The sequence below is a fragment of the Anser cygnoides genome, chromosome 3 (assembly GCF_040182565.1).
Source record: "Anser cygnoides isolate HZ-2024a breed goose chromosome 3, Taihu_goose_T2T_genome, whole genome shotgun sequence".
NCBI classification, from domain to species: Eukaryota; Metazoa; Chordata; class Aves; order Anseriformes; family Anatidae; genus Anser; species Anser cygnoides.
Window position 1 is genome coordinate 6,208,548 of NC_089875.1, and position 11,970 is coordinate 6,220,517.

Genomic DNA, 11,970 nt, shown 5'->3' on the forward strand with positions numbered 1-11,970 from the left:
CACCCTCGTTCAAAGTCGAGACATAACCAAGCGGGTTTGGGTGTCACTGTGAAACAACCTGGCAATTTGGTTGTGGCAAGTCTCTTTCTTCTCCTGTGTAACTGATTTGGCTATTGTCCCCTACAAATTGCAAGTTTGTAATTGCTTCCCAAGTCTCTTCCCCTTTGGTGCTTCCTACTGCCAACTCAATTAGATGTGTCTTAACTCATCTCCCGTGTCCCGGACAGCTTTTCTCCTGCACTCCCTGTGTGTTGGTGACATCCCCCCTTGTCCAAAGACTGAGGTATTGAGGCTGATTCCAATTGCTCTGCTTGCTTGGAAATGCAGCTGTATAAGCTAGAAGCCATCCTCTCCTTCCCCATGATATTTTTCGGGGTCTAGGGCTCCTACAAACAGCTGTTTTCCTCTTCTGTACCTTTATTCCAGTTGTGTCTTGCTCTCTCAACTGCCTTTGTCAGACAGGGCTTTTTTTGTGTGAATTCAGTGTTCATGTTGCAAAATATGCCTCCGTGAGACATGCTGTGCAGATGGCAAACAATAGCTGTCTCCTGCTGGGGAGGAAATCCATTTGTCACTGTTTCATCATCGGTCCCCATTGTGTCGCCTTCAGACAAACCCATTTATCAAGACATGTTCCAAAGTGCTGGCATTTACCAGGGATACTGCACAACCCATGTCTGCTTAACTGCAAGTCCTCCCTCTGTGGTTTCTAGCGTTGCTCTTTATTTCCGTTACAAGGATGTCTAGAAAGACTACCTGAGGTCAGCAGCCTGTTTGCAGGGGATGTTTAGTTTTCCTCCCTGAGTGGGTTGCTGGTAAAAAGGACAGAATCTAGGACCTTTTTCCTGACAGCCCATTCAGCCTAAGTGAGAATAGATGGCTTTTATTTAGTAAGATGAAGTAGGATGGGAGCTTGCATGCACCGTCCTCTACATGCTGCCCACCACTCCTGCCAAATACCTCATACCGAGAGGAGCCCGTCTTCGTGCATCTTGCAGTCTTTGTGGAAATGGCAGGGCAAAGGTGTGGAAAGAGGCTAAAAGATGTCTTTTTGTTTACCAGGGTAATAGCAGGGTCTAGACAGCACCCAAGTTCTTCTTTTCAATGTTCTGTCCATTTCTTAAAGCTTTCTTCTGAGACTGGATTCTTCTCTGCTGATATATTGATATCTACAGAAAAATGCACGCTCTGAAGGAACGTCTGTGGTCACACAGACAACCTGCAAAGCACAGAGCGTAGGGTTGTAACTGCAACTCCTGCAGACCAGGAGAGCAGCACTCGATGTCAGGTGGCTGTGCCACTAGATCCAGCGCCGGTGCCAAGCGGCCACCGTCTCAGGAGGGACAGTGGGTACTGCAGGGTCTGTCCCAGCACCCTGAGGAGTCTGCCGTCAGCTAGGGGCAGCACTCTGCACTGGGCTGTGTGCAGGAACGGTTTTGTCAGTGCCAGGTGAGCCTGACACAAGTCTTTAGTCTCACAAGCTTCGTTTAGATTTGAGGCATTTTCAGCCAAATTTTTGCCTGTTACAGAGTAACAGTGAGACATTGCCTGCCATGGTGAGACTCAAAAAGAGGCCATGAACTGGTTGGATAAAAGGTCCTTGAGATGGCAACAGCTGTGATAGAAGCAAAATCAGGTATTAAAAATATATGTGTAAGAAAACTGAAGTTGTTGAATTTTGGGTAATCTGCAATCACGAGAATGCAGCTGGGAGAGTGGCTGTGGAGTTCGTTCACAAAGCCAGAATGTGCTGGGGCGGGAGGGCTTATCCAGAAATTGAAGCGAGGATCGGTCAAAGACTGAGGGTTATCTAGGAACACTGGTGTGGGGACACTGTGTCGGAGGCACTGAATTAAGGGGTTTCTGGCCAGGGTGTTTAGTGAGGGAGTGTTCATAACAGTAAGCAAGCGGATGCTGCTAATCAGAACAACATGGAGCAGGCAAGCACCCTTCATACTGCCGGGCTTTTCTTTTGCCTTTCTTTTTCCCTCTCCCCTCCCTCCCCAGCATGTATATCATGTACTGTATGAGGGCCTGTTGATGGCGCTTGGCGGATTGAAATCGGTGAAGATAGGCTGTGTTACAAGAGCTGAGGATATAGCACATGTAGACTTAATTATAAAATCTGCAAATAAAAGAAGCGTTCAGTGTACCCGAGAAATCACGGAAAGGTTTAGTGTTTCACCAGGAAGCTGACAGCACCACAGTGGACCACAATTAAGACTTTAAAATATGTAACAGCATTTTTATGACATCAAAGTACAGTTGCCGCACAAAGCAGCATTTATGAAAAGATCCCTGCTCTTCACCCTACAATCATGATGTACATATTGGCAATAAGGAAGTCAGCAATAGCTATTTACTGCTCTCCTGCAGCTGTGGACTTATAACTTAGGTCCCTAATTAAGTAGAAGCAGGGCTAACCACGAAGCACACCACAGTGCCTTAAAATGGCTTTCATACTGCGGAAATCTGGTGTTTGGTTACTCCAGAGAGTGGGTTTTTTCCCCTTGAAAACTATATTTGCACATTCAGAAATAATTATCTGGAGATTAAAAAAAAATGCTGTCTTGATGCACCAGGAGATCTAAAGAGCTTTTCATGGAAAGCATTTTAAAAAAAATAAATCCCACTCTATATGGGAGATATTGACACCAGCCCCAACTTTGTCATCAAATGTGAGTGATTGTTAGCAAAGAAACTAGTCATGCTGCACAAAAGAGATCACAGCATGTGTGTAAATCTGCATAACCTAATTGACTATCTTGGGAACGTGATCTTCAGCTGTAAAAACCCGCTTTTGACAAAACAAAAAAGTTAAAAAGGAATGTCGCATCATTATGTTCCTTAAATGTCACAGGAACTGCAGTAAGTGCATCTTGGCAGAGGCGAGCCTACATCATTAGTTCCTCTCCTGGTTGCTTTTAGGTTTTTTGTTCCACATGGCCTGACTTGACAGGACAACAAATAGGCCTTTTGCATCTGTACACATTTATTAGTGGATTTTATCGTTGGACATCAAGGAAATTGAGTCTCATCTAAAGGTTTATGACTGTACACATCTGTGGATTTTACTACCCTTCTTTCAAACAAACAAACAACAGCAGCAGAAAATTATTTTTGGAAAGTACGCTCTAAGATTTAATAATCATTTGATGTTCGGAGAGGTCCTTGACTGTTTGTCCAAACGCTTGCTGAACATTTGTCGAGCACTTTGCTTACTGGCGGGGGGGTGCGTAGGAGGCTGGGGGCGGGTGGTCGGGCTTGCTTCTGCCCTGCACGAAAAGGTGATTTGTGTAATTACAGCCTTCCTCTCTACCCCCAGAATAGCTGCCTTCTGACGGATCATGCATAGAGACAACTTACGGGGAATAACCACCTTTGTGCATACAGAAATTCTGCCTCTAACTGATAAAATTCAAAGGAACCCCAGGGGCATTAAATTGGGGCAGAATATTGCCCTGTGCTGCCCCTGATCTGGTTTATTGAGTAAAATTGCAACTCATTCCAATTGGTTGGCAGGAGAGGCTGAAATCTAGCTAAGGGAAAGCAAGGCCTGAACGGTCGGCATGCTGTACTCATTTAAATTCCCGATGATATTAGTGGGTGAAAAAAAAATGTTGAATATTTCCTCATAATCAAAGTACTGCACAGTTCCTATGCCAGGAACTTCACACCTGGCTATAGTCTGAGCTGTCATATTTAAAAAATAAAATAAAATCAGAATCCCAAAGCAGATCTTGGAAGCAGCAGCTGAGTGTAAAAGGAAATGGTGCATGCCTGACATTTCAGAGGAGCTTAAACAACGCGTTTGAGTGAATTGCTGCCTAGTTTTTCTTAATGCTATGTTTATTCGGAAATGTAAAAATGGGAGCTTACATGCAAAAATTCTGAAATGTTTTGCTGATAATAATTTAAGATTCATAACTCCTAGTTGTCATTGGAAAGGGGCTCTTCAAGATAAAAATTGAGGTCTTAAGTTAATGGAGCCTGTTTTGATGGATTATGCTTTGTTCATGAATATTTTGATAGTTAACATGAAAGAGGACTGGAAGCTGATTTTTAACTAATTTTTTTTCAGACTGGGGGTAAGGATGGGGGAGCACTTTGGCCTAACAGGAGATGTTTGCTATCTATCTTACACAAAGGATGTTGTTTCATCAAAACAGCTTCAACCTGCTTTATTTCAGCTTGCAGGTGTTTCACCTGTGATGTTGTTTTCTAATGGAGAGACTGACTGGTAGAAAGAGCCAGAGAAGATGGTATTTGTTAATCCTTGTTTTGTAGAGAGAAAACAGGACTCTCAGGTGACCTTACAGACTGATTTTTACTCTGATGTATGCTGATAGATTTGCTTTGAGGCAGGCTTTCGTACACCAGACTGTGGACAAAGCGCCTGGAGAAAGTGGAGAGGGACGCTTGTCACTTCCTATGCAGATTGGTAAATGAAAAGCAGGGGCAGTGGGTTCAAGTCAAGCAAGAGGAAATGGCTCTGCACACAGCAAAGTACACTGAGCTGTGACACACTGTGGACATAAGTTCATGAGAATTTGGGAAGGTATTGGACAAGTTAAAGAAGTAAAGGTCTGGTGAATGCAAAGGGTGACACCTCTGCGCGGTGATTTTTTTGACATCTAGGAGAACACTCCGTGGAAGCATTACAACAGAAAACTGCACGTCACTCACATTTTCGTCAGACATGTTTTTTTGGGTGCCCCAAGAGACAGGCTACCAGACTTCCCTGGTGCATCCCTGGAGAGAGGGCTACCCTTCCTTCTGGCTGTGATCATGATGGTCCATTTGGAGGCCCGCTTCAGGACAAGTGCCGTGCTTGGTCTTGCTCCTTTGTGACTGCCAGAAGGTCGTGACAGCGCCTGGAGCTGGGCCAGGGCCTCCATACAGACCTCCCAAGTCCCCATGCTGCGGCCTGACCTCAGGATCGGATTGCATTGTCATTGCTGTTTAAATAGGGCTGTCTGGATAAAGAGAAAGCTGCATGTAAGACTAAAATAATAATCATCTTAGAGATGTGTAGCCATCGGTTTCTCTATGGGGCCCAGGAAAAAGCCCCAAGAGCAAGTCTTCAGGACAGAGGATAGAGCAGTATTTATGCCTTTTGGTGTGCTGTTGCAGCCAGCTCATTTAACAGTTCTGCAAAGGCAAAGTTTAAAGAAACAGTTGCTTGCTGGGAAGAATAAATGTATGTTTTCTCTATACCACACAGTGCAAGTGAAACTGCCACTGAGGTGAAGAAAGCCTGTGGCAGTCCCTCTGCTCAGTCATTTGTAAACCTTTGAATGAGTTCCCAATGCGAATTGTTACTCCGCTCTGCAGTGGGCTACTTTTTGGCCAGCTCAAAGAAGCCCCAGAAAATATTGCACCCATATGTGCTTTTTTTTTTTTTTTTACATTCTCATTAAGTTTATAAAACCCACAAATTTAGACCATCTGTCCTATAAATGTTTCTAAACTGCACCAAGATGAAAAAGCTGTTCTAGCTTTTTGATATAAGCGGTCAGCAAACCAAACACAAAACCAGAGCAAAGCAAATATTTTCTTGTCATACATGCTTCCCAACCGTGACGGATGAACTGTTATTTTTGATGTGTGTTTGGATCCAAATTTTTGAGAGAAATGCCTCCTAGATATGCGCACTTAACACCAAACCAGTTTGATATGAGGAATTCTTGTTGGGGAGGGGGAAACAGAGAGAAAGTTGCACCACATGCTGCCCATGGACTGTATTAAAGAAGCTGTTTCTTCAATTATTTGTCTTCCAACTGCCCTGGTGACTGCTATAACAAAGCCATCCCAGGCATGGGCTATGTCAGCCCAGACTCACGGTAAGGTGTTCACGCTTGCATTCGACCCACCTCTCTCTTGGATGTTAATCCAGGGATATTTATTGTCCCCACGTGAGACTCCAAAGTGTGGTTGGAGCACGATAACGAAGAGAGGCTGTTTGCAGGGCTTGGCTGACAGGTGGGATTAAGCCCAGGTCCTTGTTCACAGCCAGACTCAACAGCAACCCGGCTATCGAGAAAAGGTTCAATAAGGCAAGTGGTAGAATGTGGAAATCTCACTTGAGATCCCTTTTCCTGATGTTACTATGGACACAGCAAATTCCCAGTCTAAATCCTTTAGGAATGAGAAGGCGCTGTTAAAATTGTATACTCTGCTTGGGGATTCACAGCCCAGTGGAAAAAAAGAAATCTGACTGCATCCGACCGCCTTTTCAACTTCCTCCGCTATTGACACATTACTGCTTTGAAGGCCAGATCTTCACCCAAATACTGGGTCAAGGATATCTTGAAGATGTAGGATGGACCCTGATTTTATATAGAAGGATATCTTTCACTGTTTGATTTAGGTATATTACAGCACCTACGATTGCAGCTCCTGCAGGCTTAGCCAAAGCACAGATAGGAAGGGGCCGGTCATGGCACAGCTGCGGAGCTGTCTTCCTGGCTGCTGAGGAACCAGCCACTGAGCAGTCTGGAGAGGAGCTGTGAATGCTCAGTACCCCAGGAGACCCTTACTGAATTCTCACCTCTTTTTCCTGGAGGACGAAAACGATAGTGAAGTAATGCCAACAGTGAGGGATAAATTGTTGCATGTGCAAGCAGAGCTGTTTTGTGTTTTTTTTTGCTTATTTTGTGTGTGTGTGTGCCATTGAACTCAACTTGCCTATCTTCAGCCATTGTCTGTGCAGGTATCCACAGCTGATAGTCCTTTGGGCTCTCTTTATCATCAGTAGGATTGCACTTTAGGACAATTCATCTAACCTGTATTAATTGTCTATCTTTGAGGTGAGACATGACTTAAAAATGTTTATTTTTCTCTGTGTGTGTCTAGGGGCAGTTGAGATAAATGGCTTGTAGATGCCTACACTTGGGCTGAGGAAAGCATCCTAGATGTCAGTTCTCTGTTCTGCTACCAGCTATTTTTGCCTATAAAGCCATGGTGCAAAAGCACGAGGTCCTAGTTAAACAAAATAAAAGCTGAGCTGCAATCACCACTGCCATCACTGCCTGACTCTTTCATGGTATTTGAGGTTTCTGCATCTGCACTTGCCCAGCCCAAGTCCGATTCCAAAACTGTACAGCTCTTCTGATGCTTTACCTTCTGCTTCATGTACCTTCAGGTCCCGTCCTGCCTGCTGATCACCTCACAGAGTTCTGCTCCTCATTCTGGGAAAATGAAGGTTTATTCTTCTGTCCTGGGTTTGGGCTTTGACAAGTCTATCAGTTTTTAGGACAAAGCAGTTACTTCAATGAACAGCAAATCTGCTGAAACAGATGTATCCTCCATGAGGTTGGGACAAATTGGCCAACAATTTTGGCTTAAAAGCTCTGTGTGGACAGAAGAGATGTTGAAACTGTGTCAGTGCTTTATTACTATATCCATATTTGGGGAAATTTGAAACATTTAAGTTAGGTTTTACCTCAATAGAACTTCTGGTGATTTGATTTTTTAACTTTTAAACATAAAAAGGGACCTTTCAGGAGCAGGAATGATTTTTTTTTTCTTTGCCTGCAAAGCCCAAAGCTTGCATTTGACACAACCAAGCTGGGCTTCTTTCCCTGGTCACCCAATGGATTTGTTGGCTATTTCCACAGCCTGAGTTGTAACTGCTGGGGAAAAATGCTGCCTTCTGGATCTTGACTCTGTTACGGGAGAGGCTGTGCAGTGCATCAGGGTGTGATATGTGTTGTGTGATGTGCCTGTTTCCTATAGGGTGCTCCGAGATCACCAGGAGTCTTTGTAGGGGCACCAAAGGATTTTCTATTCATAACTTGGTGGGAGTTTCATAGGTCGTCTGATTCCTACAGCCTCCTGTGTATATCTGGTGTTTTATAGGAAGTACAGTTAGATTATCAGCCTAAGATTGTGCACTTTACATAAAAGTCCTTAAAAAAACATGCAACTTTTAACTAATGTACCTATATATGAAAACTTCACATGCACACATTTGCTCACATACTGGACAAAGATCTGAATTCGCTGCTGAATTGCCTTACCGATCTGCCAGGCCCTGCAGCCAACCAGCAGCTCTTGATAAATCAGTTTTTAAAAAGGAAAAAAAAAAATTGGAACACCCCTTAAGAAATGAAAGCGGAAGATTGAAAAGAAACATTTTAGAACCAAGAGAAAAAGCACACAAAGAAACCATTTTGCGAAAGATTTGGAGAAATCATTAACTCTGCTCCTTCCCCCACTAAAAAGAGTGGAAATACAAATTGTCAGTGTTCTCTTCAAAGGTTTGCAGAAGTTCAGCATGCACCAGGCTAAGCAGTGACATTTTTTCTGTTCATTCATTTACAAAAATAAACAGGAAATTTTGCATTTTCATTTCGTCTAGTGAAACCCCATTACAGCCCTTCATTATTTTTCAGAGGGTTTTCCCCCTCATGCAACACAAACACACGGGCATATGCATTATTCTGCCAGCTGAAATGAGTGTCTGAACTTGAAGTGGGGTCACTAACACTACTATGGGTAGTGCCGTGCTTGTTTTAGCCAGGCTTTTCAGAACCAGAGCAGCTGACTTAGATCCCGGATCCACATCCAGGTGGGCAGCCATCCTGCCGCCTGTCCCCCAGACATCCTCTGTGGGCTTGGGGGGGCTGCGGTGGAGGCTGGGAAGGGAGGAGAAGCATAGGTGTAGCATACCCCGTACAGTTATGAAAGAGCTCAGGAATCTGGGACATCAGCGAAGCGCTCCGGTTGGTTGTCAGTGATGTCAGCTTATACCTTTGCCAGTAATGCCCAGTAGCTGCCTGCTGTATTTCTGATGCATCAACATACTTCTAGCAAGTTGCTTTTCATTCTTAACAGCGTGCTTCTTTAAACAAGAAGAAAAATATTTTATTTTACTGTTAGGGGGAAATATCCTTCTTTGAAAGAACTCTGAAAACTGCAACAGATTCATCCTTTTGCATCAGAGAAGTGTGTGTGAAGGTTTAGTTTTAGGAGCTGGATCCAGTTGTTGCCCTCTTCTTTGCACTCAGATGCTTGCAATGGATGTATTTAATTGCTCATTTATTTATTTAATAATAAAAAATAATAAATAATAATAAAAAATGCCGGTGTCAGTATTCTGCAACCCCCCACTGTCACACCTCTGCCTAATCGTATTTTACAGCGGAAGGATGCTGACTGCTCTATCTGTTGTCTGTATCTATTTTACTTTTCGTATCTATTTTACTTTTCCCTTGAACTGGGAATGTCCTTAATTACTGTGCTTATGGTATGTTAGCTGCCAAAATTTGAATTTTTCTCCCCCCATAGTGCAGCAAGAAAGCAACAAGATGTTTGCATTAGTGCAATCAAAGTAGAGATGTGCTGTTATCTTCCCACTTTGAAAACAGAATTGAACTGGTGTGAAAGGTATATACTTACATAAGTGATGAACAAGTTTTATGCTTATATAAGTAATTGTACATATACATCACTTAACATGGTTGAATTGTACAAAAATGCAGAAAGATGCAATCCTTTATATTGCTTTGTGTCACAGCAGTATTTAATTACTTTGCACACAAATCAGTAGCTCTAGTGAAGTTCTAGAATAGTCTATTTTGTCTGGCAGTAATTTATTTCCTCATCATGAGCAAAACAGGTTGAGCTGTAGGTCTTCCTTTGCTGTTACCCTTTGCACTAGTGCTTGCTGGAGGTGTGCAGGGTAGGAAGATACAATGCTGCAGCTAGATTCCCATGAACTTCGGACACAGAGCCATCAAGTGCCATATACTCGTGCAAAATCAGAGATTTCCGTAGTAGGAAATACTGTACTTTTACTCCATAAGTACCACAGAGACCAGCATTTATTAATTATTTGCTTGCTTGGACCTGTTTTTCCCTCTATCTGTGGGTTTAGATGGGCAAACTGAGAACGGCTATGATTTTTTTAGCTACACTCAGGAATGCATTACTAAAAGTATTGCTATTATTAAGGACAAATGACAGAAAACATTGTTTTATGTCTCTTTCTGAATGCAAAAACCCTCAGCAATACTTCTGACGCCCATCTCTACACCAGCAGAGGACCTTGGTTCTCGGGTACCAGATACTTTTCCATCATTTCAGTTGCCAAACACAGGAATTGATCCAAAGCTCACAGAAATTAACAGGCAGCATTTCTGTTAACTTCAGTGCAATTCATGTCAGACTTGTGCTCTGGAAAGGCTGTTTTGTTTTCCTTCCCTCCCCAAAATAAAACAGGTGGCTGTTGCCAGCAGCAGCGATAGCTCTCGTGCAGAACTGAGTCTCCTCCAAGAGGCACACCGTCTGCCCGCTGATTGATCCTCCAGTTAAGAGGTTCTTTCGCCAAGTCTGTTATATCTGCAGTATTTGCTTTTTGACATCTTTGTGTGTATATAGGAAGTAATTAGGAGTTTTCCTGTCTCATGTCAGAAGACCACCGACTGACCCTGCCTGATGTGCTTTTAAATAGACAAAATGATTGATGTGCAAGTTTTCAGTATTGACAGAATATAATCATTTCACTTATCATTGAATCTTCTTTGCAGTGAGCTATATAAGCAGCCCCATAAATAAACATAGTTGCTATGAAAATGCTTCACCAGAACACAAACCTAGCGAATCTCTGAATTCAGTATGATTTTTTTCAGCTGATGAGAAATTGTGAAGTGTTGGACAGTATATCCCAGTAAGAATGTTTCCTGTGCTGAATGTACCACCTGTTAAACCCAGTATCCCTCGTGCCTTTGCATGTCAGCAGGCGGAGGAATCAGGTTGTGAAGTGAATGAAGCTCACAGAGAGGCTAACATCGGTATAATTAGCACTGCTTGGGGATGAGCAAATCAGCATTCCAATATGCAAAGTAGAGTAGAAAAAATACCTGTCGGCCTTTCAGGTTGTGATCAGTAGCGTTTGCTGCTTTACTTTTTTGATGAGGAACAGCTGTGGATTAGCAGAGGGTAATCAGACACAGTAGACAAGCTGGTAGGGTCATTGTGCATCGCTCCTTTGAAATGCTCAAGTTTATGGGGTGTCAGAGCAAGCCAGGGCATGAACCAACTGGGCTGAGTTATAACAATAGTTCGCATCACAAAGGGACGGATCATCAGCTGGGTGAGATCAGGTCAGTTCTGCAGTGCAGATAAATCCGCTTGCTCCAGGTGGGTATTTGCCCCCAAAAGCTTTCTCCTGATATCTGCCAAACTTCTATTAGCACAAGAATTTGATATGATCTCGATTGGATAGATGACTGTAGGTCCTGCAGCCACCCCAAGTGAGAGGTGCTGTAATGGGTAGGTTTTAAAAGGAGACCACATTGAGCCATGACCTCATTTTTAGAAATGACCAAAAGCGTCTGTTTTTTCTGTGGGCTGTGTTTTGAAAAATGACTTTTTTCTAGATTGGAGATTGTTTTTTGACAAAAAGAATTTATTTTTTAATTGACATATGAAAAGTGATTTTTTTTTATTATTATTATTATTTTTATTTCTCCAGTTGTATGGCTTTAAACTTGTTTCCTGCCCACAGGTGTGTCTTCCTGTTTTTTTTAACTACCCAAATTGAAGAAGACCAGTTGAAAAAAAAATAGAGAGAAAAAAGAAAACAAATGATGGAAGAAGAAAAGCAAAAAAGTCTTTTTAAGAGAGGACGAGCAAAAGAATGAACTAAAATAACACAACAATACTGACTACACTATTTAATGAAAAAATAATTTTTTACAACTCTGTCATTTAAAGTATTTTTTTCTACCGGGTCTCCTCCCAGTTTATTTTTTGCACAAGAAATATGCAAGCTTGTCTATCAATGTATGGTCCATTTCAACTTTGTAAAAGTTTTTTGTTCCTTGCTTTCTCTTTGCTATATCCCCCCTGAGATTCAGGGTTTGTTTTTTTTAGTTATGCTCTACCTTTTAATTCAATGCAAGTTGGGTGAAATAAATTTCTAGACTGGAACTGAACATCTCAGCTAAGCACTTTTGGATATGA

At 42.5% G+C, this 11,970-nt stretch overlaps 1 long non-coding RNA gene across 1 annotated transcript; it reads right to left on the bottom strand.

The window, feature by feature from the left end:
• Nucleotides 1-4,608: 4,608 nt before the first annotated feature.
• LOC106036589 (uncharacterized) lies at nucleotides 4,609-11,005 on the bottom strand. The gene is made up of 3 exons (XR_001207405.3): nucleotides 10,866-11,005; nucleotides 7,123-7,352; nucleotides 4,609-4,976 (listed from the first exon to the last, which is right to left on the bottom strand). It is a non-coding gene; the product is annotated as an uncharacterized lncRNA (long non-coding RNA).
• Between the last annotated feature and the right edge of the window lie 965 nt (nucleotides 11,006-11,970).